Source organism: Euprymna scolopes, chromosome 2, assembly GCF_053919585.1.
Source record: "Euprymna scolopes isolate OS-2025 chromosome 2, ASM5391958v1, whole genome shotgun sequence".
NCBI classification, from domain to species: Eukaryota; Metazoa; Mollusca; class Cephalopoda; order Sepiida; family Sepiolidae; genus Euprymna; species Euprymna scolopes.
Window position 1 is genome coordinate 141,546,939 of NC_136483.1, and position 8,774 is coordinate 141,555,712.

Genomic DNA, 8,774 nt, shown 5'->3' on the forward strand with positions numbered 1-8,774 from the left:
AAAAAGTTCACTGATGCCGGCCTAAGGGCATGTGAGCGAGAAAAAAACGAGAGTAGAAACAAGGAGACAAAACTACACGAGAACCGAGAACCGTTGTCGAAGAAATAACAATTCCTCTGCAATTAGCGTCGCTTTTTCCTCTTTTTTGTTTTTTCTTGCAATTAATCAGAAGTAACTTTTCCAGGGCATTCGTCGTCAAACCCAAATATCAGCTGACGTGATATTGTAAGCAAGTTGTTTTGTCTTAATAAAAAAGGTAACTCTGCAATTAGCGTCCCAAATTCTTGTATGAAATTTTGAAGAAATCGCTTAGTAAAATAGAGTTATCTCCCATGAAACAATGACGACGATTGCAAAACGCCCTTTGCACCGTTTCGTATGTTTTCAAGGTTCCAAATTTTGTTTTCAATTAAAAATTATTCGCTTAGTCAAACGTACTTATCTCCCTTGCATTATTTTAACTTTCTGCAACAACGCCATTCTTTTCGTTTATATAGATATGTTTTTTTCCGAAAAAAAAAAGGCGTACATCTATTTTTACATAATATTTAAGAATCAAAAATATTTAATTTTCAATGTTAACTTTTTTTTCAAAAGCACATGGAATAAATTATTAAACAAATCTCCAATACTTTTGGTGTTTTAGTGAGGGAATTGTTGATTACAAATTATTTAACACACTATTATAGATCTTCCAGAAATTGTGGATTACTAATTTCTGCAACTCAATGCATTTCTGTTCATCACAGTATATCCACTTGCAGCATTCTTACAACGATTCCTATGAATTTTTGTCTTTTGCAGTTGATTTATGGCAACTTGATTTGTTGCAGGGGGGTTGAGAGGTGTGAACGGCGCCAATCAACCATACAACTAAAAAAGTAAACACAATGCAAGGAAAGTGACGAAAATAACAAAGAGAGAAGGCAAACACAGATGATCAGTTTAAAGATGATAGGCATTGGAATGAACAGCTGAACATTAATAGGAACTGAAGCTGATATCTAGGCGTCTAGGGCTGCAGGAGATGCAAGAGAAAGTTGGGGTCGCTGGAATCACTACAGGAGTGAGTTGAAGGTGCTGGGGAGCCGCTGTGAGGTGGAGGCACTGGAGGCTGCAGGAGTGAGCTGGAGGCGCTAGAAAGGTGCTGGAGTTACTGGAAGTTGCAGGGGTGAGCTGGAAACGAGTCAAAGTTGAAGCAGATTCAGAAACTGGAGGGGGAGTTCCAGGAGGCAGGTAGTAATAGTGGAATGTGTATCGCACACAGGTAGTTTGTGACTCTCATTAATAGTGTGTTGAGTAGCCCTAAAAAGGGCTGTTTAGGTACTGCTGTTGCTATGCTTGGTTGCACAAGAGTCAAGTTAAGATGGGAGTGCTTCTAACTCCACCAAGACTGATTTCATACTACAATCGATTGGCTTGATAAACAAATGAATGACTATTCTTAATTTTTGGACGGATTTCTTACAGGCAAAAAGATATGCAGTGTTTATTGCCTGTATATATTTTATTCTCTGTCCCAAAATAAAGTCTGTTATTTGGTTTCATTACGAAACCTTGAGTTTTGTGTTTTTTCTTTGTTGTTGAAAGAAAAAGTTGTTTCTATTTTTAGCATGTGTTGTGGCATATTTCGAAGAGTGTCAAGTTTCTGCTGATGGGAATTCGAGTTTGTTCACATAGTGGGAAAGGTGATTTGAGACCGTGACAGTTGCACAGGTCAAATTTGCGATAGTGGAATTTGAAATAGAATTTCGACATAGGGAGATGTGCTTTTATGACTGTTTTTATCCCTCAGTTACCTCAATTGCACACTGCAAGGAGAAAAAGAAAAGGTTTACTCCATGGGCCATTTCAGATGTTATCTTTAACGGATTCCAGCTCATTTGTAGTATTTTGTCATTTTGACTAATTGCTCTCTGACTTGGAATCGAAAGTTTACTTGGGTATTAATCATTATCATGAGATGATCCACATTCTCAAGTAGGCTTTGGGCATCTATCACACAAGCTAGTAATACTAAGAATGCGTAGAGAAGTGAAGCATGCTGATCCTCACAGTCTTTGATGCAATTCAGGGAAAGTGACAGTCTATTAAAGGGAGCATGCATTAGAAAAACGTTGCATGTTATCAGTTATATCTACATAACTAGCTGTATTCAAATTATTAACTGCATCTACATAGCTCAAGAAGCAAGCTAGCTTTTGTGGTGAAGATTGAAATCTTCAAATACATGCATTTAGTCATCTTTACTAGTACAGACACCATAGACATATTATATTCCTGAGTGGAAGGAGAACGTTAGATGAAATATAAATAGCTAATGCTATGTTGTAAGGTTAATAAAAAGCACATGTAGGCTGGATCAACTGATTCTAGACTTTTTTTTTTTTTTTTTTTTTTTTTTTAATCGGGGGTGAGTTATGAATACGAACTCTGAATCCATGCATATGTTTGTCAATCTTGACAGCAGACTGAAAGATATCTAGTCATGTCAAAGCAATTAGAAAAGATTGAGCAATATAAGTTTTTTTTTTGTTTAGTGCTAGGATATGCGCGCAGTTTATTATTTAACATATGTGCTTTTTTTTTTTTAAATTAATTCCAGCAAATGCATCTGACTGGCTCATTCTACATGTGGGTTTATGATGTATGATCATCTGATATGCATGAGGCTAAAAAAGATTTCGAAGGATCCCACCACAATAAATGACCAAATATGAACACCATGTATCAAATTTGAAACAGTTTTTGTAACTGTTAGATGGATAACAAGTTCATTTAGAAAATAATAATTAAATATTTTTGAATAAAATAAAATATGCATCAAATGTGCTTGAAACCAAATCACAACGTAATATTAGGGAAATAAACAAATATTTTGTTTGAAATTTATCACAAATATATTTCAAAGGTAGCCTTCATCTTGTGATTTGGTTTCAAGCGCATTTGATGCGTATTTTATTTTATTCAAATTAAAACAACGTTTCTATATTGAACTCTCATTCTTTGACGTTATTTTCGCGTTACCTGCGCACAGTCCAAACAATTCAAAATACAAGCACCAGATACAACGCGCGGCTCTATACAGACTCCTTTCTCCAAATTAACAACATGGCAAGAAAGAAGAAAAAAAAAAAAGAAAAAAAAAAGAAAAAAAAAAGAAAAAAAAAAGAAAAAAAGAAAAAAAAAAGAAAAAAAAAGAAAAAAAAAAGAAAAAAAAAAGAAAAAAAAAGAAAAAAAAACGAAAAAAAACGAAGAACACACTGAAGATGAAGGCTACCTTCAAAATATATTTGTGATAAAATTCAAACAAGTAAAATATTTGTTTATTTCATAATATTACGTTGTGATTTGGTTTCAAGCGCACTTGATGCGTATTTTATTTTATTTAAATTAAAACAACGTTTCTTTATTGAACTCTCATTCTTTGAAATATTTTTGTATTTAAAAGAGAAATTGAATATTTCTAAAATGAAGTAACTTTGTACACAAATGTTGTCTCCCTTGCCTTATAAGAGATTTTGAGCAGAGTTAGTGCTCTTGCACTGGGCAATCCACAACGTGGGAAAATATTCAATTGGTGTTCGCTCAGCGACAGACAATTACATAAATTCCCATTATCAAAGTAATTTTTTTTTTTTTCGGTTATTTATGTAATAATCATTATTGTTGATCTACAGAATCATTTTCATCCAATTTATTTCTTCATATTTTCGTCTTACCATTCACAAAAGACCACTTCATTTCAGTAACTGAATACGAGAATGTGTGGACAAGTGAGTTAGAGATGTGTCTTATATATCTCAGCAGAACTTATGAATCCAATATACATCAGAACACAATAGAAAAGCACAAGAAACCGATGAGATGCTTTAATTGTGACTTTGCAAAACATTTTCAAAGAGATTGCAAACGTCAAAAAACTAAAAAGTATGCATACAAAAGATTCACATAACACGATTTAACATGGATCTCCATGCGCGCAGGTTAAAAAAGTATTTTAGAATAGACATATTAGACAGTGCATGTACAAAAATTGTCAGTGGTAAAATATGGTTGGATGTTTTTATTGATTTTTTTTTTATTTTACTAAGGAGTCACCACTTATCAAGGCATGAACACCACTAAAGGATAAGAATTAACGAGTGTCAGATGGCCAGTGAGGCAACACTGATTGGTAATGGTGGAAATTGGGTAGAATTTAATTATTTAAGAGGGCACTTGTTTGCATTTGACTTAAAAACAACCATGTTATAGTCAGCTGGGAAGCAGCCTTGCAGTATTGGTCTCCACATGGAATTGTATTTAGTTTTAAGTACAGATAGAAATTAAGGGAAGCTGCTGACAGTGGTTGTAGCTAGGCGAGTGTTTGTTGCGAATCTTTTACAGAGGGGTGGGGTGGGGTATGAATGAAAGCTCAGCTGAGCACCTGCCACGAAAATAATAGAGTAGAGATAGGCTCAACATCTTTTCTGTGAGAAAGAGATAACAGGGAGGAGGAAAGGTTCTTGCTCACTAGATTTTGTAGAAGGTTTTGTACTCTATTAAGGCACGATATGATGCTCTGAGTAGTTCCTCCCAGATATGGCAACAGTATTTCATCTTAGGGTGTATCTGGTTCTTGTATAGGAAGAGAATTGTGTTGGGAGTGAGATACCTTCTGGAGCAATAGAATGATTCAAAGCCACTCATAAATATGGTGTCACACGTCACATTTTCAGGTTGATTTGAAATTGAAACTAAAAACAAAACAGGTAGGTAATTAAAAAAAAAAGCATAAATTTAAGAATTAAGTTTTTTGTTTTGTTTTTCACATAAATAATTTATAAATTTCACGAGAATTTATCAGCGCTTATTTTAATTTTTAAACATGTTTTCAACACTAAAATACATGTTTACACAATTGTTTGAAAAATTAAAACAATAAATCAGTGATCAAGAGTGATCTCTCTTAAATGGTGTTCAATTTGCATAAGCGATGTTTCTGCTTTTGAAACGCCATATTATATATTTTTGCTTACACATTAATTGCATTTATTCAATTTAAAATTTTTTTGTGATAACAAAAACTGGTTAATAAATGTGTGGCGTTTGATTGTTCTAGTGGATATGATACGAACAGTAAAAAAGTTTCCTCATTTTTTTTGGGGGGGGGGGGGATCGATCTTATCAAAAAATAGATAAAAAAATTTTCATCAAAGTAATTGGTTACCTACGAACAGTTCAGTTCTTAGCATCTAACATTTTGAAGATAAACATATTTTGTAAGGAAAAAGAAACAAATGAATTGGAATTTACAATTGGAATTAACAATACATTCAGAACAAATAATGAAAACATCTCTTTTGCTGACTCAAACTAGTTTTAGAAAACCAAAGTAATGAAGGATTGAAAACGATGAATTAGAAGATTTTCTTTCAACTGAAATTATAACAGATTTTACTCAATTGATTGTGAAATGTTGTCACTCTGGTTTTGAATTTTAAAAAATATGGCGATTATATTCTAATTGATAGAATAGTCTTTGACCTTGAAACACATTTTCCATCTATAAAAGAATGTACTTGTATTGACCGAAACCTTCATGTCCAGCTTCAGTGTCATGGAAACCCTATACGATTACTACAATGGTTATATAAATGCTAAACTTACAAGATTTAGCATGTTAGGAAATTATCCAACTTACATAAAAAATGTAGTGGAATAAAAGCCATACTCAATTTTAAACGAGTTACAAAAAAAAAACAAAAAAAAAAACATTATAAACCAAATAGCCGTCCTCCATTTTCTGCAGACCTAATACGTTACGCCTTACTACTGTGCTATACATCAAGGCAAGCTTATAAATTACTTCTGGAGAAATTTCCATTATTATCTTTCTTTTTATTAGAAAAAATCCAAAGAGGATGTGTGGGATCAAATACAACAAGAGTGTCTGCAGAATATATTCTCTAAAATATAGTTTTACATGTGAAAAACACATTGAAAAGGCACTTAAATTTGCAATCAAATTTGTTATAAATATATTTTACAACAAACAAAAATAAACTTCATTAGATGAAGTTTGAAAAAATACTGGGGAATGTTTTTAGAAAAAGCAAAGGTCCAAAGAAAATATATTTTAAACAAAAATGTTAAGTACTTTTTACTTGTGTTTTTGTATTACTGCATTTTTTTGCTTATATGAATATTTGTTTGCATAAAATATTTTATTTGATTATTCATTTTCTGGGGAAAAAGAAAACCTACGTATGTATTCTTACAGTTTTAATAATTTTTAGCGTAAAAGCGACTATAAGTCACTCCGTCCGTCGGTCGGTCCGTAACACTTTTGTGATTGGCCTTTTTAGTTAAGATCAAAAGGTCTGTTGTTAATAGATGCTCTTTGGCCAAGATCAAAGTGTAGTATCTGCCGGAACAGATACTGCAAGCGAAGACCATATGTGGGGGAAGCCCCACATATAAGACCTAGGTCAATGTAGGGGCAACCCTTCATACCAATTGTTACTATCCAGCTTCCCCTATTCCCCGGGGAGTTGGTCCCCATTTCCCCCTTTACACCTCACATTAAAAATCGGCCTTGTGCCTAATTTGCTCGATGGGGGAGCAAATAAATACCCTTTTCTTGGCCTTTTGGCCAAGATCAAAGTGTAGTATCTGTCCTTACTACATGCTATACTTGTGATATAAAGTGGGGGATCACTTTTCTGTATTAATTTTATGTAAAATGATCACCCAATTTACAACCAGTCAGTCTCAAAGCCATTCAAGTCATTCTCCAGATCATTCAAGTTGTTTTTGAAGGATTCCAGTTATCTTTTAAGCATTCAAGTCATTCTTAAGGTCATTGAATGCATCCTCAAGTTCATTAAAGTCATTCTAAGTCATTTACTTTTTATTTATTTAAGTCATTTCAGCCCATTTTTCGGTCATTTTAGTTTATCTTTAAGAATTTCATGTCGATCCTACATTCACGCATCCATTCATTACATGAGAGCATGCGACTAATGGCTATTGGCCTTGTTTGGATAAAATCGACTTACATAGACAATAAAAGAAATCAGCCTGTAAATGGTGTAACATTGTCCGGGAGCCAACACGTATGCTCAGGCGCAAAGGAGAAAAAGAATAGGAAAGAACTTTAACTTGTTTTTTTTCTTTGTAACTACAACATTTATTTCCTCATTATTACAGCCATAATCCCAAATGTCATTCACGCTTCTAACGTGATCTCCAACGTTATCCATGTCTCTAAAATGCTCTTTCTCCTTTTTGTAGTCTTTTTTTCTTTACCAGTGACGTCATTTCGCATGCATTTACACATGTGCATCCGTACTCTGTTACATTGGCAACAGATTAGATGTAAGTCTTACATTTCAGGTTCGGAGTGAAGGTCTCTTTCTCTCTAATGGAGACAATTAAAAGCAAATCACTAATAAAAGATGTGACTGATGTCAACACTCCATAACAGAGTCAGACAAACCTTGGACATGCAGCAACGGCAGCAAAGAACCATAGTCAATCAAAATGTACCAGCCTCTTTGACAGATTTGTATTACAAATGATTGCCATGGAGACAAATGGGAAAGTAAACTTTGCCACTGTTTTTTTAGTAGATTGCAATTTTCTACAGAAGAATTTAAAGTCGGAAAATCTATGGTCTGACTCCAACTCGTAGGATTTTCAAAATTCTAATTCCTTATTTGTGGTGCCATGTCCATGTGCAATCGTGATGTGGAGGAGACGTGTTAAACGAACAAGACTGATAAATTCACATTATTCAAACTATCGTTCTCATCTAACGTTTCGGACGATACCACCTTCAACTTTTTAATAGAATGCAGCTTGTCAACCTTGGAAATGTGTACAGAATTTTGCATGGAACTTTTTAAATTCACAGGTGCAGCTTGCTCTTCTGTCAGCCATAACCAGGTGGAAGTTTTGTAATTGTATTGAGAATTAAATCTTCAGACTCCAGAAGATCGTCACTGAGAACAGATTATTACTTAGCACTTTTATAAGCGGATTTAATAAATGGTTCTCTTCAGAATCCTTTACAGATTTCAAAGTTTGATGAAATGCACGTGAAAAAGGCTGGAGGTTACATCATCCAAAACATTGTGCGAATAACATTCAAGATAAGAAAAGTAATCCAACTGCAAATTATCAATGCTCATCTCAAATTCTGAAACATTTATTATACAGGGTGACCCAAAAAAAAAACCCCAAAAACATAGAAAGTATATCTAGAACATATGCTGTAGAACGGAGAAAAAGGGCCAAAGACCCTAGTGTTTGGATGTACTGTTTTGAATATAATAAACTAGTTATGACCAAAGTTTCATTTCGTTCAGACAAAACACTAAGAAACGGGTCCTAATTAGAGTTGGGCGAACGTTTTTTTTTTTGGGGGGGGGGGGTCACCTTGTATTCAAACTTGACTGGTATAACCTCTGACCATTTTTTTTTTTTTTTTCTTTTTCACCCCAAACAAAGAACAGTGCCACTTGGATGTAAGGGGCTACTATTTGGGACAAAATCTGCAGGGGTACTATATGGGGAGTTGAGCAGCAAGATGTCTGTTTACATTATATTTGAACTTCTGCATGTTAATAGTCGGGGAAGCAGGGAAGGAATTCCAAAGTCTAGCAGCTCAAGAGAAGAAACTATTTGAGTAGAAGGCTTTCCAGCTTCTAGGGATCTCTACAGTGTAGGGGTAGGATTTTGCTGCCTGTCAGGTTAGAGTAATTATATAGAGGAGGCACAAGGGCTTG

General features: G+C 34.2%; 1 pseudogene; it reads left to right on the forward strand.

The window, feature by feature from the left end:
• The first annotated feature begins 6,616 nt into the window (after positions 1–6,616).
• On the forward strand, positions 6,617–6,740 carry LOC145242533 (U2 spliceosomal RNA; annotated as a pseudogene).
• Positions 6,741–8,774: the final 2,034 nt, after the last annotated feature.